At 34.2% G+C, this 25082-nt stretch overlaps 1 long non-coding RNA gene across 1 annotated transcript; it reads left to right on the top strand.

The window, feature by feature from the left end:
* Window positions 1-3112: 3112 nt before the first annotated feature.
* LOC107951000 (uncharacterized) lies at window positions 3113-4135 on the top strand. The gene is made up of 2 exons (XR_001698287.2): window positions 3113-3350; window positions 3823-4135. It is a non-coding gene; the product is annotated as an uncharacterized lncRNA (long non-coding RNA).
* The last annotated feature ends 20947 nt before the right edge of the window (window positions 4136-25082 follow it).

Below are 25082 nucleotides of genomic sequence, written 5' to 3'. Positions count from 1 at the left end.
CTCGAAGTCTTGAGGATCCTCTAGACACATATCTTGCTTGAAAGAAAGTTCTGAGTCAATAGCAGTGTCGCTCATATCATTGATATCTGGAGACCTATTCTAGGGACGAAGGAAGTCTCAAAGAGCTAACGAATCAAAGGGTAATTACCTGGTGGTATGAGTATGAATGAATTGGAAGGAACAAAAGAATATTTGCCAAAACAAGACACAAAGATGCATTTCGTTGAAATAAAGAATAGTGGACATGTGCCTTTTCACAAAAGGATTTTCTATTGCTCCCAGGCTTAGAACAATAAGAGCGTTCCAAATATTACTCTGAAATGGTTCTAAAAATTACAAGAATCTCCTCCACGGTCCAGTTGTTTAAAACGCCTCTAGGGATGTAGAAACAAATTCAAGATAGGTTTTTTTATTTTTTAGTTCTTTTTCAAAGGCATACACATCTTCACCTTTCGAACCATCGATATATTCAAAGAATTCCAATCCATCTGGTTTTGTACTAGAGTTCTAAACTCGACGTACTTTTGGATTTTAGGAAATTTATTGTATGCAATGAAATGTAATGTTGATGCATGAACGCGTATTTTTGAATTTTAGGAAATTTATTGTATGTAATAAAATGTAATGTTAATGCATGAACGCGTATTTTTGGATTTTAGGAAATTTATTGTATGTAATGAAATGTAATGTTAATGAATGAAGAGATACGTGCAATGAAATGTAATGCAGATGTATGAATGCAAAAAGAGACATTGATTCTTGATTCAATTCTATTAGAACAACTTTACTAGAAAACAAATCTCTTTACATAAAGCGGATACATATACGGCTTTGCCCTCATATGCGGAGACATTCGATCATTTTCTTCGTTCGAGCGTTAAGATAAGTCTCACGAACTCTTCAAAAGGGACGTATCTTATATCTCCTTTTTACTCAATCCGGGCCGTGACTCGTTGCTCACTAAACCTCATGGTGCTCGTTGGCTTCTCTTTTAAGAAAGTTCAGCGGCTCTCGAATAATCCTTGTCACATTAAATTCTCGGGCCACGGAGCAATGGTTGTGTGGTCCTCCATTAAACTATCATCCTTCTCTTATCACGTTTTCTTGGACCACATTCGGACAACCGTATTATTATCCACTTTATCAAGAAACCCATTTCCTTATGACAATCTCTCTATTTAACAACTGAACGTGAATCAACACCTCTTTTTATGATGAAAATGCAATGCAATCATAACAAAAAGAAAACAGGTTAGTACCAAGCAAAAGCAAGCAAGAATAAATAGAACACCTATTTGGGTGAATACTAGGGGTTCGAAGTGGTTCTACCTAGGGTGGGCTCCTAAGGTTCACTACATGAGGTTTGGTTCTAAAGTAAGGGTACCCGAACCAGCAGATTCCTCGATCCTCACCCATTATAGGCTCATGCGGACCGAGTTCGGTTCAGGGGGATACATTTCCCTATGGCCATGCGGAGATGAAAATCTCACGAAGACATAGGTACGGATGTATCCCGGAAGCGATTCACTATCCCATGCGGAGGTGAAAACCTCACGAAGGCGTAGTTTCTCACTCCCACTTAAAAGGGTATGACCAGCGGTCATGCAATGCAATGTGCAGAGGTATAAAATAAAATACAGAAAAAAATATAACTCAAAACAAAAGAGATGCAATTAGGATCGTAAATTTAAATCGAATTTTCCACTTTCAACAAAAAGATCTTATCATCCCCAGTGGAGTCGCCAAGCTGTTGACACCATTTTTTGGACGGAAAACGGGGTCGACTTGGATTTTGAAAAAAGAATGAAAACGGGAGTCGCCACCAATCCTTTTTTTGATGAGGTGTGATCGGGTCACCTCAAAAAGTGGTTGTTTTTAATAAATGATTTAATTTTATTAAAACAACGATTTTGGTCTACGAAATTCAGAAAAATGAGTTCGGGAGTCGGTTACGCACGAGGAAGGATTAGCACCCTCGATACGCCCAAAATTGGTACCTAGTTGATTAATTAGTGTCTTAGTATCGAAAATTAAAAATTTGAAGAGTTTTTAAAAGTACGATCCTTAAAAGAAACTCTGATAACGTGAATTGAAATATAAGATTCTCTTGTTCCGAAGGAATATCACATCCAGCACGTTAGGACACGATACTCTAAACCATCGAAACCAAGATCACCTTATAGTTTAATGAAACCATACTTTGAAGCTTTAAGAGGATATTTGGCTATTTAGTCGAACGAGAAATCGAAACCCAACACGTTAGGGCACGTTTTCTCGATTTTCCAAACGCGAAATATTGCCTTATTTAGAAAAATACAAGTGAAATTCCGGAGAGATATTCGATTATTTTGGACAAACGGGAGATTGCAGCCCAGCACGATAGGGCATTATTCTGCGAATTGCCAAATATTGAGTCTCGTCTTCATGATAAATAAAATATAATAAGTATAATAAACTATATTTAAAATTATTATAAAATATGTATATAAAAAGAAATAGTACAAAAAAAATGATTATTAGTAAAACAAAAATAATATAACAAGTAATGTGATACATATAATGACGATTTATACATAAAATAATTCGTTTTATTTTAAATATATATATATATATATATATGAAGCATATAACAAATATATAAATAAATAAATAATATAATAATGTGAAACTTAACTCCAATTGATCAAATTAGATGAAAAGAAATAAGAAATAATGAAAATGATATAATAAGTATAATAAATAATAGTGTAAAAAAATAGTATAATAAATAATAGGAAAATAATTTAAAAATGATAATAAAAAATAGTAATATTAGATTAATAATAATACCAAAAAAAAATTTGTGATAAAAGTGTCTAAAATAAACAAAATAGGGCTTAATTGAATTAAAAAATAAAATTCTGGAGTGAAAACAGAATAAAAGGATACAAGGGGACCAAAATGGACACGTGGGTAATGAAGGAGGGTCTAGGCGCAAATTTCCGGGGTAATTTGAAAGCATTTAAAGAAAACAAAAAAAGGACTTGATTGAACGTACGCACCCAGGACAGGGACTAATCGCGAAAATTTCCCATTTAAGAAATGTGCACATTTCCATCCCTTAATGCACGGTCAGCTTTTTCCCTTCCCTAGGCTCTACTTTTGAGGGGAAAAAAAACAAATGAAGCTTACTTTTTTATTTTTTTTATTTTTAAAACATTGAACACCCCTTTTCGAAAACTAAAAAAAAAATTTACCCATCATCTCTCTTATTTTCCTTAAAGAAAAACAGAGAGAAAGCTCTCAAATTTTCTCTTAGGCCTGTGCCACCCTCATCGGAGATCTGGCTAGCCGAAGTCGTGAGTTCGTCGGTAAGTCCCCTCTCTCCCTCTCTTGTTTTTTTTAAAAAAACCGTTTAAAAAAATTTGAAAAGGAAACAGAACAAACGAAATCCAAATCAAGAGAAAATTCGAAAAGAAAAAAAACTGAAAAATCACCTTTCAAAACTTAGTTCCGATTCTTGATTTACTCTTGAACTTTGTATTATCTCCGAAAAAATATATATATCCCCCAAAATACAATCGATTCCTCTCTAAAAATCCCCCCTAAAATACAATCCATTCTTCCATCGAAATATCAAAAAATCCCCCCTAAAATACTATCGATCCCCTTTGAAATCTCCAAAAAAAAACATCAAAATCCCCCCTTTTTGTGATCGATTTTGGCTTTTTAAAGCCGATCTATAAAACATTCATTTCCTATTTTTTGTTTTCGTTCTTTTGTTTATTCTTTCCCCCATCCCTCGCATGCTTCCTTTTGTTGTTGTTTTTGTCTCTGTTGCAGGTGTGTCAGGTGTGGGTGGTGCACGTGATGGCCAAGGGCAGAGGTAGCATGGGGCGACTGAATCTTGGGGACAGAGGGAGGAGCGGCTAGTTTTTTTTTGTTTGCTGAAAATTAGTTAAGGTTGTGGGCTGATTGGGCTTTTAGGGTTTTAATTTGTTTGGGTTTAAATTTTGGGTTAGAGTTTGGGTTTGTAAATGGGCTGTTACTTTTGGGTTTATTATTTGGGTTATTTTGTTGGTATGGGCCCGGGCAAAAGTGGGCTTTTACAATGCTAATATTTGCAACCATTAGATAATGAAATTTTGGTTTGATAGTGTCTAATAGCACCAAAAATACTTTATATCATACAATACTTAACAAATAATTTTTAACTTTTCAAGATCCAAAATATTATACCATCTTTAAAAAATTAGAGATAAAATAAATTTTTAAAAAAGTAATAATAATAATTAATCAAGGAGAGGACCTCACTCTTATTATTATGAAAATGATCATAACAATTAACAATTATTCATATTATCCAACAGTTAACATGATGTCATGTGTTTCTTACAATTTTAAGGGTTCAAGTAATTTTTTTATAATTTATTTTAATTTTTTATTATTTATAAGTTTTTTTGAATTTTAATATGTTTTTAATAATTTATAATAATTTTTATAATATTTATAAGTTTTCATATTTTTATAATTTTATATAAAATTTTATAATTTTTATGAAAAAATAATAATTAAACCAAAAACTGTGACGCTTTATCATTTAATTAATTCGTGAATTAATTTTAACCGTAAATATAGTTAAAAGATGAAAACTCTTAACGAGACTATGTTTTTTTTTTTTTAACAATCCCATAAATTAAGTGCGAATTTAGGTTTTTTTTTTTTTTCGTTTTTTCCTGACAACATTTTGTACCTATAAGCCAAATAATTAAATGGAGGCAGGAGCTGACGAGCACTTTTAAAAAATTTGTCGTTTATAAATGAATTAAAATATTAATATTTGCAAATAATAATTGTTAGGGTCAGCACTGACACATAATGAATGCACATATTTGTTTTTCTTTGTCCCCCACTAAGTATTTACTTTACCAACCATCCTTCACGTGTTCACCTTCACCTCCCTCTTATGTTATTTATAAAATAAATTAATATTTTATTTGTAGCATAAAAGACATTTTCCCCTCAATTTAGTGTATATTTACCTGTATTCAAAAATTTTCTATTAATTATGAATATAAAAAAAATGAGTTTAAATGTGTTAAAAAATATATTATTCTTTTATTTATAAGGTAGAAAAGATTAAATAATTTTAAAAATTATGTAAAAGAAAAAGCAAAGTTTACGAAAGTATTTAAAAAATATATTCTAATAATTTTATTTTTAATTACAAAATAATGAAATTTTAATTATAAAATAATGAAATTTTAATTACAAGGGCCGTATAATTAAATATATATAACTGTTTCATAAAAATATTTGATTTCGACTAAAATTTATATTCAGTTCAAGTATATATTAACCTTAAAGATCAGTTTGTTAAACTATTTTATGTAAATCATTATTTAGAAGGTTATGATGAAAACAAAACATTCAAGTAGAAAATGTAAAAAGATTTCACAATTAATATTAAAATTAAATATTTAAATATTTAACATGCATTTACATAAAAAATTTATTAAAGAAGAAATAAAATAAGTAAAAGAGCTGATAAACTAAATTATAAATATTATTTATAACAGTTTAAAAAGTTTAATAATCAATGAGACTTTAGTTTAATGATAAGGTTAAGATTTTAAGAACTTTAAGGCCACAAGTTCAAGTTGCATTTTATGTAAATAATGTATGAATTCTTTATTTATATTTATTTTGTTTTATGTCCCCCTATGTAAATATTGTATAGATTTATTCCATATAATTTTACATGTAACTTTCAAAAATATATATTAATTGAAAAATACATTACGTTTAACATATAATTAAAAAAATTCCAATATAGAAATTTGTAATTTAATTTAATAATAATTAAAATATTTTTATAGCTAAATAAATTTTATTATTTTTAATTAAAAATTATTGAATATAAAGATTGAAGATAACAAAAAAAACTAATTAATAAAAAGAAAAGTTGTCCTTTTATTTAAAATTCATTTAATAGATAGATTTAAGGGATAAATAATATATTCTATTTTATAAAGTAATATTATTTTAATAGTTACTCAATTAATTTGATGCTTAATTGATTCATAACACTAATTTAATTATATAAATTAATTTGAATGTTAGTTTAGTTACAAAACTATATCTTAAAAGTTCATAATAACGTGTTAGAGGATTTCTCTTAGAAAATATTAAAATATTTTTTGAAGATAGAAAATATTAAAATATAAATAAATTATTTTTCTTTTATTTACGTTAAACATTTATTTACCTTTTAACATTTATTGATAATGAATAAGGGTGCATGAGTCTTAAAATATATGTACAACTTTTAGGATTTTATTTTAATTTTAATTTTAATATGTGTATATTTTTATAATTTAGAAATAAAGATGATTCTTATTATGATTATCTCAATACTATATTATTTTTAATTGAAAATATAAATATACTTATAATTGTAATTGTACTTGTAATTTTTTAATGAAACTTTTTTATTGATATTGTATATTATTCCTCGATGATTCTACAATGATGTAGAAGATCCTTAGGATAGTCCAACGGCTGAGATCACAATATCGAAATTTGATTTTCCATGTTTTAGATTTTGAGTAAATTACATCTATGCTCACTTTAAAATGACGTTTCTCTTATTTTAGTCACTTTAAAATATATTTTTTAATTTAATTACTCTAAATAAGATAATTGTATGAATTAATAACTGTTGTTAAAATTTACATTTTCTTTTAACGGATTGCTGATGTAGCACATTAACATACTGAGTAATTAACATATGATATTTTTTGTTAACTTTCTACTAAAGTTTAGAGATCTGTCTATTAAGTTTAGGGGGGAGTTTTGGACTAAATATAGGGAGGTTTATAAACTTTAGTCAAAAGTCAACAAAAACTTAAAATGTCAGTCACTCAATGTGCTAATGTGCCACATTAATAATTTATTAAAAGAAAACATAAATTTTAACGAAAATAATTAATTCATATAATTATTTTATTTATAATAATTAATTAGAAAAAAATTAAATAATTAAAATATGACGGACCCGATTATGACTGTAAATTACGGTTAGATATATTTTATAATGTAATGTAGAATCTTGGCGTATCTACTTTCAGCTCCTTAAGAAAATTAGTAATATATTATTCACGTTTCATTTTTCATCGTGATTTAGGAAAATTGCACGTTCTATGTTTGTATTTTTAATATTTATTGGGCCAAAATTTTATGTTTTTAATACAAAAGTGAAATTATGATATCTTTGTTAAATAAGGATATGTTTTGCGATCTTATTCGCACAATGGTTTATGTAAAATTTTATATGTTATTGTAAATATAAGTTAAAAAAATCTCTAATTTTTTTTAAAAATATTTTGAATTCAAGTAAATTAACTTCTTTCAAAAAATTAAAATAATTTAGTCCTTGTCAATTTAAAAATGAGCAACCAAAGATAATTAAACACGATGTTGATATCTTCCATCAATTGTACATAATTTTGATTGGTATAGTAACAAATTTAGCCTTAAATGTTTACATATTTTTTCATTTTAACCTTAATTCTAATAAATTCAACAAATTCAACCTAAACATTTACAAATTTACACAAATATGTATGATAAATTTGTTAAATTAGGACCAACTTGACCAAATGTGTAAACTTTGAGGGCTAATTTTATACTGACCTGCCACAAATCATAGTGGCAATTTAAGTACTTTTTGACACTTAACGAGCTTATTTTTCAGGCATGTTAATAACTTTTATTATATTATCATATTTCTTAGCTTAGATTCATTTTATTGCAAAATAAGTGTTTTTATGCGCTTTTTAGTATTTTGACGATCCATTAGGCCAATTTGGGCCTCAGGTAAGACTAATCAGGTAAGACTAATAGGCCATTTGAGTGTATAGGATTCCATTTCAGGTTGAGAAGCACAAGGGACAATGGTTGTGTCACAACACAAGGAGGTTCGTGTCGCAACATTGAACAAAGAAGTTGTCGGGGCTAAAAATCACTTAACATCGTGACGAGAAATCTCTCCACGTTATGACAAGTGACAAATATGGGAAGAAAATCTCAGCGGTGACGTTGCGGCGAGGAGTTCCTTGACGTCACAACCAAAATTGGGAATAATTAGTCGAATTTGGATAGTCACTTAAGGCTATGCAACCTAATTAAACCCTAATTACTCGTTTTAGATACCTAACACCCTAATGTATGCCTATAGAACTAGCCTTATAACCCCATTAGGAGGGGGATTAGACTAGTGAGACGTTAGACCTATTTAGATAGACAATTTTATTTTACTTTAGCTTCATTTTTATGGTCGCTTAGTTGGAACTTTTCTATTCTGATGTGAAGACGCTTGCCAGCGGAGATTGTTTTGGAGTCGCGCTTCAATGATTTATCAATGAGCAATTTCCTTATCTTTTTCTTTTATTCCATTGTTTATATTCCGTTAGCCTAAATATTGTTTGTATTCTATTATGGATCTGATATATTAATTAAGTAATTATTTACTTAAAATTGGGTGTTTATTCAAGAGTGCTTAGTATATTAAGGAGTGACGCCCCTAATAGAATATAGAGACAAGTAAGACTGAGAGGGTATCCTATCAAGTATAAGTTGTGCCAAGTGGTGAGACCGAGAGGGTATTCGTATGCCTAGGAAGAGATCGAGAGGGTGACTTAGGTGGTAATCCTTAGTGAAAATGAACTTGAAAGGGAATTCTTAGCTAAAGGTGGTAAACAACTTAATTGAGGGTAATGAATGAGTTAATTAATAATTAGGGATTTAATCGATCATAGGCTGAGAGTTCGCCTCGTTGACACTAGGAGTAGGAAATTTCGTTAGGTTAATTTAAGGTAATTAATTTAATTAATCTTTTAATTCAAATTTACACTACTAATTCGTGACCCGATTAAACTAATACTTATTTTCTCTAATTAATTTAATAATAAATTTCTCCAATTTGCAATCCCTTGACTACGATCCTCAGAATACTTATTGATGTTTCGTTGTAACACAAATCTATATTACAATTTAACCTGTTCGCTTGCAAATAACACACTTCATTCTATATATTTTATTTGCATGATTTTTACTCTAAACGTTCGCATGTTTGAAGGCGGTCAAGTTGTTGGCACCATTGCTGGGGATTGCAATGGCGAAAATTGTTATTAATTTAATTACTTTGTAAAATAATACTAGTCGAAAGATAAACGAGTTAGGTAGTGTTTTAAATTTTATTTATTTTTGTTATTTTACTTATTTAAATATTTTTAGATACCTTATCTACTATTTAATTTAATTACAAAGGCAATTGATGATGATAGCAGTTGGGACGAGTAATGTGAGATGTTTGCATGGTACAAAGATGAAGTATACAAAGAGGGAGTACATGAGCAATGGAAGACTAAGGAAAAGCAAAGATTGTTCATGGTAGGGCTACTCCAATGAAAAGACAAATTAATGACTCCAGTGGACATGTTCTCAACTCTGATCGTGAAGATCATTGTATTGTTGTCAACTATCATAAGTCAAATTGTATAAGTTAGCAAGAGTTGGAGATGTATTCGCGATAAAATGATGACTGGTACATTAACAAAGCATCAAGTTGGATGAACAAAGCTTTGAAAAATCAATGGATTTATAACGGAGAATACGGTATTCCCGGATATCTAGCTTAGCAAGAATTAGACCTAATCATGGATGATAATGTATACCGGGATTTGGATGAGCAACATAGGAACAGTAAAGAATCATGATGGGCAAACGGAGTCTTAAGGAACCAGTAGAGTTATGATCACAGGCTTCGAGATTGTGACTATTCATCCACATTCCCTACTAAGTTGGATGAATTCCAAATTAGCCTAGAAAGAATTCAAAAATAGATGGACCAGTTAGAGGAATTACTCCAAAAGCAAATAGAAGTCTGTACCTATTTTATGAAAAATTATGAAAATTAAATCGACCACACGGCCTATGCACACAGGCGTGTACCTTGGCTGTGTAACTTCGATTTGTTCATGTGTGACAAACAAAGAGTTACACGGGTTAGGGACACATGCGTATGTGACCACACGGCTTGCCCACACGAGCGTGTCCCAAGCCACACGGGCTTGTGGCTCTTAAAACATGAAAATTTTTTTCTAAGTGTTATGAAAATTTTCTAAAGTTCTCGGTTTAGTCCTGAACCGTTCTCAATGCATGTTATGGGTCTTGTAGGTTTGTTTTAGGGACTATATGAATGTATTTGAAAAGTTTTAAATTAAGATGGAAATTTAAGTCTCAGTTTTATATGATTGCTTGTGTATAAGTCCGGTAATGCCTTATATTCTATTCCGGCGTTGGATACGGGTAAGGGGTGTTACAAGGTAAAATTGAAGTCTCGCTCGTATCCAGATTTGGCATACTGCCCAAAGAGGAAGACTCAACTCAAGTCCCCCTACGGCACCCACCACGCCCACAAATACCACGACCACGTGTTCCACGAGCACTTATTGTTTCAAAATTTTTATCTACTTTACGAAAAATTTATGCATCAGTTTCAGTGTTTATTAGCAAATGTTTTATGCTTCAGACATTTACCAGAAGTTTCAGAAATCTTTCAAAAGTTTTAGTCTCTAACTAACTCAGTATAGTTTCAAATAATTCTATCTACAGTGTTTCTAAGTTCAGAAGTACTTACAGGATTGGCACCGGAGACTCGCTGTACCATACTTACTCAAAACAAAATAAATTTTGTTTGATATCAAAATCTTTTACAATTAGAATCCTGAACCCAAAATTCACAGCCCGAGTTTTGTAACCTGGCTCTGATACCACTAAATGTAACACCCCAAACCCGACCTGGACATTATGGCCAAATCTGGGAATGTTACAAATAAGGGTTTTAAAACAAATTTTACCGTGTTGAAATTTCCCATTTAATTTGTTACTAAAAGGGAGTCCACGTTTTATAGAACACGTTTATAGTCGAGGTTGTTTTAAATAAATAACTTGATTTATTTAAACAAAAATTATTATTAAAGAAATTGTCAATAATCTACTCCTAAAGAAAAAATTATCTTGCAGCGGAAGTTTGAAATCGTTATATTAGAAAACCGAGCTACTATTTTCAGAAAAATATTTGTTTAGGTAAAACAATTTTTTTCGTAAATCATTTTTTAGAAGTCGCGAATAAATATTTAAACAATTTCAAAATCCAGAAACTTAAAACCAACAATTTAGAGAGTCTAAAAATTACAAAACTCTCAAAATAATCCATAATTTAAATAAAATTGTTACTTAAACTAGTTTGCAAACTAGTGGTCACCGCTGACACTCTGTCGCACCGACCCGCCTATGTCCGAGGATTACCTAAACAGAAGTGAGTTTTCATAAACTCAGTGTGTAACTCAACGGAACATACATGCATATATACTCAGAAATTTCATATACAGAACAGATACAAATATGGACATAAGTTCTTAATAGAATCAGATCAATAGAATCATACAAATATGAAAAGTCCTACCCCCATCCTCTACATACCATCTTCGTCCATCCCAACACACCACATGGGGTATAAAACACCCACCCAACCCTACACACCACACAGTGTCCGTACGAAACTTATCAGAATAATTTGCAGTTGTGCCGCCAAAATAGTGGTGAAATATCACCTTACAGAATACTTTCTCCATTAAATAGATCCCCCAGGTATAGATACAGAATACAGATATAACAGAACTAGCATATCCTGCATGCTCATATACAAATATCATACATATTTATACAAAACAATCAAATTATACATATCGGTTTTCTTAATACTCAATACAGTCAATTAGATTAACAGATCTCATGTATTAGGGTTTGGTTTACCCTTATCAGCCCTAGGAAACGCCCACAATTGATCGGAACGACGTGTGCAACCATAGAGAAAATTACTGAATTTTGGACCCACATGTTCATGTGGCCCACACGCCCAAATTGGCACTGCTCGTGTGGCCCACACGACCTATCCCACGATCCACACGCCTAAACCACCTAGCTCGTGTGACCCAAATGACCACACACTCATAGTCAGGCACACGCCCGTGTAGCATCGACAAGCCACTTTTTCAGCTTTCGCCAAACCTTGCTTTCTCGTGTTTTTGTTACACATCTGATTTGTTTTTTATGCGAGAATAATCCCAAGACCACTAGAACCTAAAAATAATAACCAAAATGTCATTTAGCCAAAAAATTACTAACTCGACAATGATAATCTGAATAGCGCACACAACTTACCACTAACGAAAAGGAACCACTGATACAGTTTAGGCCGTTGGAGCAAAATACACTACTTCACAGCCCTTTCCTACACAACACATTCATAGAATTTCAATCCTTGAACTACACCCCAGTACCATTACAAAGGAAAAATTGCAACAGACTTCAGAAATCAAAAGCTAAAGGAAAAAAAAAACAACCCCACTTACCAACTACGCGAAGAAACTGAGGATTTGAAACGCACGAGAAAAAGACTTTGTGATAGAATCAAAAAGTAAAGAAAATAATTTTTTTTAGTGAACAGAAAAGATAACGTCAAAAGCGAGGATTTTTGAGAAAGAGAAGAATGTCAGAAGTCAAGGGATTTTTGGGGAAAAATAAAATAAAATAAATTAAAATTAAAATTATTTTATTCAAAATAAAATCCTACTAATATCCTAACTCCCCATTAACCTACTAATCGACACAATCCCACCAAATTCAACACCTCTATCCATACCCAACTACCCTAGAATTTTAAGTACACCGAACCTCTATTAGACAACTAAAACAAAAATTATTATCCCTGTGACAGCCCAAAACTGACCCTAGTCGGGAAGTGGTTTCGGGACTGCTAAACCGAGTCACCGAAATGTTTGAATGTGATATTATTGTCAAAAATATGTGATTATGAATGTGTGGAAAATTTCAAGCTTCGATTTAGTCAATTGCATGTGAATTTAGTCCATAGGACTTATGTGAGAAAGTTTTAAAAATGTGATAGGGTAATTTATAAGGACCAATTTAAGCAAGGAGTGAAAATATTGGCTTTGCATGTCAAATACCCCTTTTTTATACATAGTGGCCGGCCATGATGGAGCATATATTAGACTATGTGGTAAATTTCCATGAAGTGGACATTATTTTAAGTAAAAGAAAAGAAATGATAAAGAAATATTAAGGATACTAAAAGAAAAAAAAGAAGGAGGGAGGTTATCAGCTTGTTCATCTTGGCCGGTTGTAGAGAGGTAGAGAGGAGGGTAGCATTCGGTCATTTGAAACCTAAGGAAGGTTAGTCTTTTGTTTGGTTTTTGATAATTTTCACATTTTTGATATCATTGCTTTGTGTTCTTTAAACCCCATGGTTCAATTTTGTGAATTGATGATGATTTTGTGTTTTGCCATTGATGAGTGCTTGAGCTTTTTGATAGTTGTTGATGAAAAATGAAAGATATGTTAAAGATTAATATGTTTTGTGTTGAAGTTTTTGGTGATTTTGAGTAGCTAGGGCTAAATTACAAAAATAAATTTTTGAAGGACTCAAAGGTGAAATAAATGAAATGTATGGACTTATATGGGTACTAGGAAGATTCGGCCCTTAAGGAGTGTGACCAAATTTTGTGTATTTTGTGTTTTGTGGAATAAAGACTAAATTGTGAAAGTGCGAAATATTAGGGGTAAAAATGTAATTTACCCATTTATGCGTTATTAGACTAAATTGAATGAAAATATGTTAAAACGAGATTTATTTGAATATGTTAAGATCAAGAAACCAAGAAATTGGATTTAGATCGGGGAAAATCGAAAGTAGTTGAGTAGCCGATCAATTAGTCGACGACATCCGAAGAAAGTTATAAGCAATTAGATATTAAAATTTCGGAATAAATGTTAGTTATATATGCTGAAATGGAAATATGATAAATGTATATATAGCTGAATATGATATGTGTGAATTATATGTTAAATTAAGGCTTGGTAAGCTAGCTATTAAGGTGAAATGCTAATGTTAGTATTTGATTTGGTAATAATCTGTTTGGGGACAGCAGCAGTAAGGTGATTTTGGAAAATCGCCATAATTTGTAGGAGTTGAATTAGAAGCTGAGTGAATTATGTCATTAAAGCTTGAAGAGTCTATTTTCTTACAAAAGAAACTATAAAAACAAAAGAGTTACCGATCTTGAGATATTTGAAGTATTGTGGGGCTGAGTCAAAATGACTACTGGATTCCCTGTTCTGTTTTTAGAAAATCATTATAAATTGTACAAAAATGATTATAAGATAAAATTTATATGCTTAGACTCCTTAATGAGTCTAGTTTCAAATGAGATCAAATACAACACATTTTGAATTCTGTAAAATGAGAAATTGGATTCGTAGTGAAGAGTGGTCAGAATAGTCAAACAGTGAAACGGGGGAAACTTTAAGAAAAATCTGGTATTGATTGGCCAAGCCTAAAATTATGAAAATTTTATGGATGGAAGATATACGAGTATATATTCAGGAAAAATTAACGGCAAGTGATTTGGAGTTTAGTAGCTCCAGTTATAAATAATTTAGTAACTACTGCTCAGGAAAACAGCTCGTAGTGAATATGTGATTTTGTTGTAAACATTAATGAAAATTTGCCAATGAATTATTTATTGATTATTATAAAGCTTACTATAATCTATGTGTGTGAAAGTCGGATCAATATATATATTATTCTGAAAGTAATACTTGAATAGTCGATTAATGACTATTTTAAATTTTGTTGAACTTAAGCTCAAGAGCAAAGGGGAACTAGATCCGATAAAGGGAAGGAAAAAGTAATTGAATAGCCATTGAAGTCGTTCGACGACATCTGAGGTAAGTCTTCGAGTAATGACCCTACTTGAATTATATTGAAATGATTAGTCATACTATGACGGATAGTCGAATGTGCTTAGAGACTATGTTATAAAGCCAATTCAAATCATGCTCTTTGTGTGTGGCTATTGAGCCGAAATTTGAAAGGTTTAATAAATGTTTTGTGTTTGAGCCTTAGTAACGAAGAAATGATATGGATGTGTTATGATTATTGATATATGTGTGCATGAGCATTGGAATATATCCGGGCTAAGACCCGAAGGCAATTATGCGAGTTGATATATCCGGGCTAAGACCTGAAGGCAATTATGCAAGTTGATATGTCCGGGTTAAGACCCGAAGGCAAATGTGTTTGCGGCTATATCCGGTTAAATACCGAAGAGACTTGGGTTTGAATGTGAGTGCTTGGTGCTGTAATAAATTCTATTAATACGCTCGACTAAACCGAACGATAAGGTATGTTTGCATGTGCTTCAGAAAAGTCGATTAGTTTTAAATAGTCTTCGTGAAATCGACTAATGAATTTTCGGCTTTTAGAAAGGTTGATACCTTGTGTATATATGTTGATGAAGTGTGAAGTAAGTATGATTATGAGAATGTGTGTTAATAAAGTGACTTAGTTAGCTATGTGAATGTAATACTTTAGTCAAAGCCGATTTCATTACTTGAAACTTACTAAGCTTAAAATGCTTACCCGGTTGCTTTGGCTCTCTGTTTTATAGATTTTGTTCGTTAGCTATCGGATTCGGGATCAACGAAGTCGAAGTCATCCACACTATCAAAGCTCTTTTGGTACTCTTTTAGTTGAACTCTGGATATGGCATGTATAGGACTACCCCCTGTTGTTTAAGTACTTTTTGTGATGTATGTGTGTAAAGCCATGCGAAAATGGCTCGTAGAAGTGGAGTATGGCATTAGACCATTTGTGTTTATGTATGTATATATGGTTTCACGATGTGACTATGGTTTGGAATGGAAGTGTTGGGCAAATGATCAGCCATTGGAATGGCTAAATATGATCATATGTGGACCTATGTATGACAAAACCCTAGTTGGTCCATGGTAACCACGAAATAGGTAAAGTTTACCTTGAAAACAGATGCTGACAGCAGCAGTGGTGTGGATTTGAAAAATCACAAAAATTTGTAGGAATGGAATTAAATAATGAATAAATTATGTAATCGAACCTTGATGAATCTATTTTCATATGAAAGTAACGAAACAATCATATGAACAATATATTAAGATATATTAAAGTTCTCGTGAAACAGGGCCAGAACAGTTTCTGGATCTCCTGTTTCGACTTCGAAAATTTACCTTAAATTAACCAGAGATAATTAGGAGTCATACCATATATGTATAGATTCCTCTCTGAGTCTAGTTTCTATAGAAACAAACGGCATCAGTATTGGAGCCCTGTACAAGGAGATATCCAAGTCGTAATGCGCAAAGGTCAGGGTAGTCGATCCCTGTAACATGGGAGACTTTGACTAATAAACTGTACTAATTGGCCCGACCAAAAATTCTAGAAAAAAATATGTAGATGGGCATGTGAGTCTAGTTTCAGGGAAAAATCACGAAACTGATTTTTGAGTTGTGAAACTCAAGATATGATTTTTAAAGCGACTATTACGCAGATTGGCAGTGTCTGGAAAATTTTTAAAAGTCTGTTAACACCTCGTGTTCGACTCCGGTGACGGTCTCGGGTTCGGGGTGTTACAATTGATTGGTATCAGAGCTACGGTTTAGTCGATTCTAGGACTACCGTAATGCGTTGGGTCTAGCTATACATGCCATTTTATGTGATTATTTGATAGTGTGGATATTTCTGACATTTGCAAATGTGTTTATTTATAGTAATGGATCCCGATCCCGACCGAGCGGTAGCTGATGATCTTGAGAGTGTAGTGGCTGCTCCCGCACAAGGGACAGCGCCGGCGGACTCTCAACCTAATGCTAGTAACCCGAATGATGAAGCTAGACAAGCTTTCTATAGCGTGATGAATGATTGGTTCAACCAATACATTCGAACTAATACGGCTGTTCCACAACCTCCATTCCCGACAAACACCACCCCCGCACCTACAATACCTCCGGTAACTGACCAAATAAGGTCAAATAAGCCCCCAGTTGACAGAATCTGAAAACATGGGGCTACTGAATTTAAAGCTACGGATAGCGACGATGCCGAGCAAGCTGAATTTTGGTTGGACAACACTATCCGGGTACTCGATGAGCTATCTTGTACACCCGATGAATGCCTAAAGTGTGCTATCTCCTTGCTACGTGATTCTGCCTACTATTGATGGAGTACTCTGACTTCTGTTGTGCCCCGGGAGCAAGTAACTTGGGAGTTTTTCCAAACTGAGTTTCGGAAAAAGTATATCAGTCAGAGATTTGTTGATCAAAAACGGAAGGAATTTCTTGAGCTTAAGCAAGGTTCTATGTCAGTTACTGATTACGAGCGAAAATTTGTTAGACTTAGTAGATACGCTCGGGAATTGTTTCGTCCGAGGCTGTCATGTGTAAACGCTTCGAAGATGGGTTGAATGAAGATATAAAAATGTTCGTTGGCATTCTTGAAATACGAGAGTTCGTAGTACTTGTCGAGCGAGCTTGTAAAGCCGAAGAGCTTAGAAAGGAAAAACAAAAAGTTGATGTGGGAACTGGGGAGTTTCGTAAAAGATCCTCGGGAAAGTCTCTTCAACAGGCATCGAAGAAATTTCGAGATGATGTGGGCCGGTCTAGAGGCACTTCGGGCCTTTTTAGACGAGATCGTGATCGACCCCCTGTGGGTACACGAGGCACTTCGGTCGCCAGTGTTGGGAATGAACGTCGAGACAGAACGAAATGTCGACATTGCGGTAAATGGCATTCGGGGAGTTGTAGATTCCATGACCGCTCCTGTTACAAGTGCGGATCAGTGGACCACTTCATTAAAGATTGCCCGAGGCTGTCTGAACAGAATGTAAATCAGAGTGGGAAACCGGGTGCTACCACTGCTCGAGGTAGACCATCTAGAAATACGGGCAATGCTAGTGGTGGTCAGAGAGGATCTAGAGATGCTACGACCAGATCCGAGGCTCGTGCACCTGCTAGAGCATATGCTATACGTGCCCGCGAGGATGCTTCTTCGCCTGATGTTATTACCGGTACTTTTACTCTCTTTGATACTAATGTAATTGCTTTGATTGACCCCGGTTCTACTCATTCTTACATATGTGAAACCTTAGCATCCAGTAAGACTTTACCTATTGAGTCTACTGAGTTTGTAATTCGGGTGTCAAATCCCTTGGGTCGTTACGTGCTTGTCGACAAAGTGTGTAAGAAATGTCCCCTAGCAATTCGAGGTTCCTGTTTTCCGGCGGACTTGATGCTTTTGCCATTTGATGAATTTGATGTTATTCTCGGGTTGGATTGGTTGACCGTGCATGATGCGGTTGTGAATTGCAAAAGCAAGACTATTGATTTGAGGTGCGCAAATAACAAAGTAATCCGAGTTGAGTCTACGGACTTGGATGGGTTGCCAGCTGTAATATCCTCAATGTTGGCCCAGAAATATGTAAGAAAAGGGTGCGAAGCATACCTTGCGTATGTACTGGATGACCAAGAATTAGAAAGGAAACCTGAATCTGTGCCGGTGGTTTGTGAATACCCGGATGTTTTTCCTGAAGAATTGCCGGGTTTACCACCTGTTCGGGAGATAGAGTTTGGTATTGAGCTTGTACCTGGGACTACGCCGATTTCGATAGCTCCGTATCGTATGGCACCAACTGAGTTAAAAGAGTTGAAAGCTCAGCTGCAAGAATTGACGGATAGAGGTTTCGCTCGGCCAAGTTTCTCACCTTGGGGTGCACCAGTATTGTTCGTGAAAAAGAAGGACGGAACCATGAGGTTGTGCATTGACTATCGTCAACTGAATAAAGTGACGATAAAGAATAAATATCCATTACCGCGTATTGATGATTTGTTTGATCAATTAAAGGGGGCCTCAGTGTTCTCAAAAATAGATTTGAGATCGGGTTATTATCAGTTGCGGATTCGAGATTCGGACGTACCCAAAACTGCTTTCAGAACGAGGTACGGTCACTACGAATTCTTAGTGATGCCGTTTGGGCTCACTAATGCCCCTGCAGTATTTATGGATTTGATGAATCGGATCTTCAGACCATATTTGGATTGGTTCGTAGTTGTGTTCATTGATGACATCTTGGTCTATTCAAGAGATGAGACCGAACATGCTGAGCACCTGAGACTAGTGTTGCAAAATTTACGGGATAAGCAGTTATATGCTAAGTTCAGTAAGTGTGAGTTCTGGTTAAGAGAGGTTAGCTTCTTGGGTCATGTGGTATCCGCATCGGGTATTCGAGTTGACCCGAACAAAATTTCAGCCATACTTAACTGGAAACCTCCGAGAAATATTACTGAGGTTCGGAGCTTTTTGGGGCTCGCCGGTTATTACCGACGATTTGTCAAGGGTTTCTCGATGATAGCCACACCAATGACGAAGCTACTTCAAAAGGATGTTAAGTTCGAATGGACGGAGAAGTGTCAGAAAAGTTTCGATCAACTGAAAACTCATTTGACTGAAGCTCCAATTCTAGTGCAACCCGAATCAGACAAGGAGTTTGTCATTTATAGTGAGGCATCCCTACTTGGGTTGGGTTGCGTGTTGATGCAAGAAGGTCGAGTGGTGGCCTATGCGTCGAGACAATTAAAGCCACATGAGAAAAATTATCCGACCCATGATCTCGAACTAGCTGCCATCGTATTTGCTTTAAAAATATGGCGACATTACTTATTTGGTGAAAAGTGCCATGTATTTTCGGATCACAAAAGTCTCAAATATTTGATGACTCAGAGAGACTTAAATCTGCGACAAAGACGTTGGCTTGAGTTGTTGAAAGATTACGAGCTTGTCATTGATTACCACCCGGGAAAGGCTAATGTGGTTGCGGACGCCTTAAGCCGGAAATCATTGTTTGCTTTACGAGCGATGAATGTACACTTGTCTGTTCTACCCGACAATGTGTTAGTAGCTGAATTAAAAGCCAAACCATTATTGATTCATCAAATTCATGAAGCCCAGAAAGTTGATGATGAATTGGTTGCAAAACGGGCTGAGTGTGTTTCGAACAAAGAATCGGAGTTTGAAATTGATGGTGATGATTGTTTGAGGTTCAGAAGTCGTTTATGTGTTCCAAGGAATTCGGAACTCATTTCGATGATTCTGAACGAAGCCCATTGTAGCCGAATGTCAATTCACCCGGGGAGTACAAAAATGTACAACGATTTGAAACATCAGTTTTGGTGGCATGGTATGAAACGAGACATCTCCGACTTTGTTTCGAGATGTTTAATATGTCAACAAGTGAAAGCGGAACATCAAGTGCCTTCAGGACTACTTCAGCCGATCATGATACCCGAGTGGAAATGGGATCGAGTCACAATGGACCTTGTGTCCGGACTGCCATTGTCAGCAAGTAAGAAAGATGCGATTTGGGTTGTTGTCGATAGACTAACTAAGTCAGCTCACTTTATCCCCGTGCGTACGGATTTTTCATTGGATAAACTAGCTGAATTGTATGTTTCTCAGATTGTGAGATTACATGGGGTACCGATTTCTATTGTGTCGGATAGAGATCCGAGATTCACCTCGCGATTTTGGAAGAAATTGCAAGAAGCTTTGGGTACCAAGCTGCATTTTAGCACCGCTTTTCATCCACAAACCGATAGTCAATCCGAGCGGATAATTCAGATACTTGAGGATATGTTGAGATGTTGCATCCTCGAGTTCAGTAGTTCATGGGAACAGTATTTACCTTTGATTGAATTCGCTTACAACAACAGTTTTCAATCAAGTATTAAGATGGCACCTTACGAGGCTTTGTACGGTCGTAAATGCCGTACACCATTGTTTTGGACCGAGCTCGGTGAAAGTAAAATTTTCGGAGTTGATTTGATTAAAGATGCCGAGCAGAAAGTAAAGGTAATCCGTGAAAGTCTGAAGGTAGCCACAGATCGTCAAAAGTCGTATGCGGATTTGAAAAGAAAAGACATTGAATATCAGGTTGGAGATAAAGTGTTTCTTAAAGTTTCGCCTTGGAAAAAGGTACTCAGATTCGGCCGTAAGGGCAAATTGAGTCCGAGGTTCATTGGGCCGTATGAAATATCCGAAAGAATTGGTCCAGTGGCATATAGATTGATTTTACCCCCTGAACTTGAAAGGATTCACAACGTTTTTCATGTTTCGATGCTTCGACGTTATAGATCCGATCCGTCACATGTGATTAATCCCTCGGAAGTTGAAATTCAATCTGACTTGAGTTATGAAGAAGAACCGATTCGTATCCTAGCTCGTGAAGTGAAAGAGTTGCGAAACAGAAGGGTTCCGTTAGTTAAGGTGTTATGGCTCAAACACGGGATCGAGGAAGCTACTTGGGAAACTGAGAGCTCGATGAAAGAACGATACCCAAACCTATTCACCGGTAAGATTTTCGGGGACGAAAATTTCTTAAGTAAAGGGAGTGTTGTGACAGCCCAAAACTGACCCTAGTCGGGAAGTGGTTTCGGGACTGCTAAACCGAGTCACCGAAATGTTTGAATGTGATATTATTGTCAAAAATATGTGATTATGAATGTGTGGAAAATTTCAAGCTTCGATTTAGTCAATTGCATGTGAATTTAGTCCATAGGACTTATGTGAGAAAGTTTAAAAAATGTGATAGGGTAATTTATAAGGACCAATTTAGGCAAGGAGTGAAAATATTGGCTTTGCATGTCAAATACCCCTTTTTTATACATAGTGGCCGGCCATGATGGAGCATATATTAGACTATGTGGTAAATTTCCATGAAGTGGACATTATTTTAAGTAAAAGAAAAGAAATGATAAAAGAAATATTAAGGATACTAAAAGAAAAAAAAGAAGGAGGGAGGTTATCACCTTGTTCATCTTGGCCGGTTGTAGAGAGGAAGAGAGGAGGGTAGCATTCGGTCATTTGAAACCTAAGGAAGGTTAGTCTTTTGTTTGGTTTTTGATAATTTTCACATTTTTGATATCATTGCTTTGTGTTCTTTAAACCCCATGGTTCAATTTTGTGAATTGATGATGATTTTGTGTTTTGCCATTGATGAGTGCTTGAGCTTTTTGATAGTTGTTGATGAAAAATGAAAGATATGTTAAAGATTAATATGTTTTGTGTTGAAGTTTTTGGTGATTTTGAGTAGCTAGGGCTAAATTACAAAAATAAATTTTTGAAGGACTCAAAGGTGAAATAAATGAAATGTATGGACTTATATGGGTACTAGGAAGATTCGGCCCTTAAGGAGTGTGACCAAATTTTGTGTATTTTGTGTTTTGTGGAATAAAGACTAAATTGTGAAAGTGCGAAATATTAGGGGTAAAAATGTAATTTACCCATTTATGCGTTATTAGACTAAATTGAATGAAAATATGTTAAAACGAGATTTATTTGAATATGTTAAGATCAAGAAACCAAGAAATTGGATTTAGATCGAGGAAAATCGAAAGTAGTTGAGTAGCCGATCAATTAGTCGACGACATCCGAAGAAAGTTATAAGCAATTAGATATTAAAATTTCGGAATAAATGTTAGTTATATATGCTGAAATGGAAATATGATAAATGTATATATAGCTGAATATGATATGTGTGAATTATATGTTAAATTAAGGCTTGGTAAGCTAGCTATTAAGGTGAAATGCTAATGTTAGTATTTGATTTGGTAATAATCTGTTTGGGGACAGCAGCAGTAAGGTGATTTTGGAAAATCGCCATAATTTGTAGGAGTTGAATTAGAAGCTGAGTGAATTATGTCATTAAAGCTTGAAGAGTCTATTTTCTTACAAAAGAAACTATAAAAACAAAAGAGTTACCGATCTTGAGATATTTGAAGTATTGTGGGGCTGAGTCAAAATGACTACTGGATTCCCTGTTCTGTTTTTAGAAAATCATTATAAATTGTACAAAAATGATTATAAGATAAAATTTATATGCTTAGACTCCTTAATGAGTCTAGTTTCAAATGAGATCAAATACAACACATTTTGAATTCTGTAAAATGAGAAATTGGATTCGTAGTGAAGAGTGGTCAGAATAGTCAAACAGTGAAACGGGGGAAACTTTAAGAAAAATCTGGTATTGATTGGCCAAGCCTAAAATTCTGAAAATTTTATGGATGGAAGATATACGAGTATATATTCAGGAAAAATTAACGGCAAGTGATTTGGAGTTTAGTAGCTCCAGTTATAAATAATTTAGTAACTACTGCTCAGGAAAACAGCTCGTAGTGAATATGTGATTTTGTTGTAAACATTAATGAAAATTTGCCAATGAATTATTTATTGATTATTATAAAGCTTACTATAATCTATGTGTGTGAAAGTCGGATCAATATATATATTATTCTGAAAGTAATACTTGAATAGTCGATTAATGACTATTTTAAATTTTGTTGAACTTAAGCTCAAGAGCAAAGGGGAACTAGATCCGATAAAGGGAAGGAAAAAGTAATTGAATAGCCATTGAAGTCGTTCGACGACATCTGAGGTAAGTCTTCGAGTAATGACCCTACTTGAATTATATTGAAATGATTAGTCATACTATGACGGATAGTCGAATGTGCTTAGAGACTATGTTATAAAGCCAATTCAAATCATGCTCTTTGTGTGTGGCTATTGAGCCGAAATTTGAAAGGTTTAATAAATGTTTTGTGTTTGAGCCTTAGTAACGAAGAAATGATATGGATGTGTTATGATTATTGATATATGTGTGCATGAGCATTGGAATATATCCGGGCTAAGACCCGAAGGCAATTATGCGAGTTGATATATCCGGGCTAAGACCCGAAGGCAATTATGCAAGTTGATATATCCGGGCTAAGACCCGAAGGCAATTATGCAAGTTGATATGTCCGGGTTAAGACCCGAAGGCAAATGTGTTTGCGGCTATATCCGGTTAAATACCGAAGAGACTTGGGTTTGAATGTGAGCGCTTGGTGCTGTAATAAATTCTATTAATACGCTCGACTAAACCGAACGATAAGGTATGTTTGCATGTGCTTCAGAAAAGTCGATTAGTTTTAAATAGTCTTCGTGAAATCGACTAATGAATTTTCGGCTTTTAGAAAGGTTGATACCTTGTGTATATATGTTGATGAAGTGTGAAGTAAGTATGATTATGAGAATGTGTGTTAATAAAGTGACTTAGTTAGCTATGTGAATGTAATACTTTAGTCAAAGCCGATTTCATTACTTGAAACTTACTAAGCTTAAAATGCTTACCCGGTTGCTTTGGCTCTCTGTTTTATAGATTTTGTTCGTTAGCTATCGGATTCGGGATCAGCGAAGTCGAAGTCATCCACACTATCAAAGCTCTTTTGGTACTCTTTTAGTTGAACTCTGGATATGGCATGTATAGGACTACCCCCTGTTGTTTAAGTACTTTTTGTGATGTATGTGTGTAAAGCCATGCGAAAATGGCTCGTAGAAGTGGAGTATGGCATTAGACCATTTGTGTTTATGTATGTATATATGGTTTCACGATGTGACTATGGTTTGGAATGGAAGTGTTGGGCAAATGATCAGCCATTGGAATGGCTAAATATGATCATATGTGGACCTATGTATGACAAAACCCTAGTTGGTCCATGGTAACCACGAAATAGGTAAAGTTTACCTTGAAAACAGATGCTGACAGCAGCAGTGGTGTGGATTTGAAAAATCACAAAAATTTGTAGGAATGGAATTAAATAGTGAATAAATTATGTAATCGAACCTTGATGAATCTATTTTCATATGAAAGTAACGAAACAATCATATGAACAGTATATTAAGAGATATTAAAGTTCTCGTGAAACAGGGCCAGAACAGTTTCTGGATCTCCTGTTTCGACTTCGAAAATTTACCTTAAATTAACCAGAGATAATTAGGAGTCATACCATATATGTATAGATTCCTCTCTGAGTCTAGTTTCTATAGAAACAAACGGCATCAGTATTGGAGCCCTGTACAAGGAGATATCCAAGTCGTAATGCGCAAAGGTCAGGGTAGTCGATCCCTGTAACATGGAAGACTTTGACTAATAAACTGTACTAATTGGCCCCACCAAAAATTCTAGAAAAAAATATGTAGATGGGCATGTGAGTCTAGTTTCAGGGAAAAATCACGAAACTGATTTTCGAGTTGTGAAACTCAAGATATGATTTTT

Source organism: Gossypium hirsutum, chromosome A02 (genome assembly GCF_007990345.1).
Source record: "Gossypium hirsutum isolate 1008001.06 chromosome A02, Gossypium_hirsutum_v2.1, whole genome shotgun sequence".
Lineage (NCBI taxonomy): Eukaryota > Viridiplantae > Streptophyta > Magnoliopsida > Malvales > Malvaceae > Gossypium > Gossypium hirsutum.
Note: the sequence above shows the minus strand (reverse complement) of the source record. Positions and strands in the feature narration are given on the sequence as shown.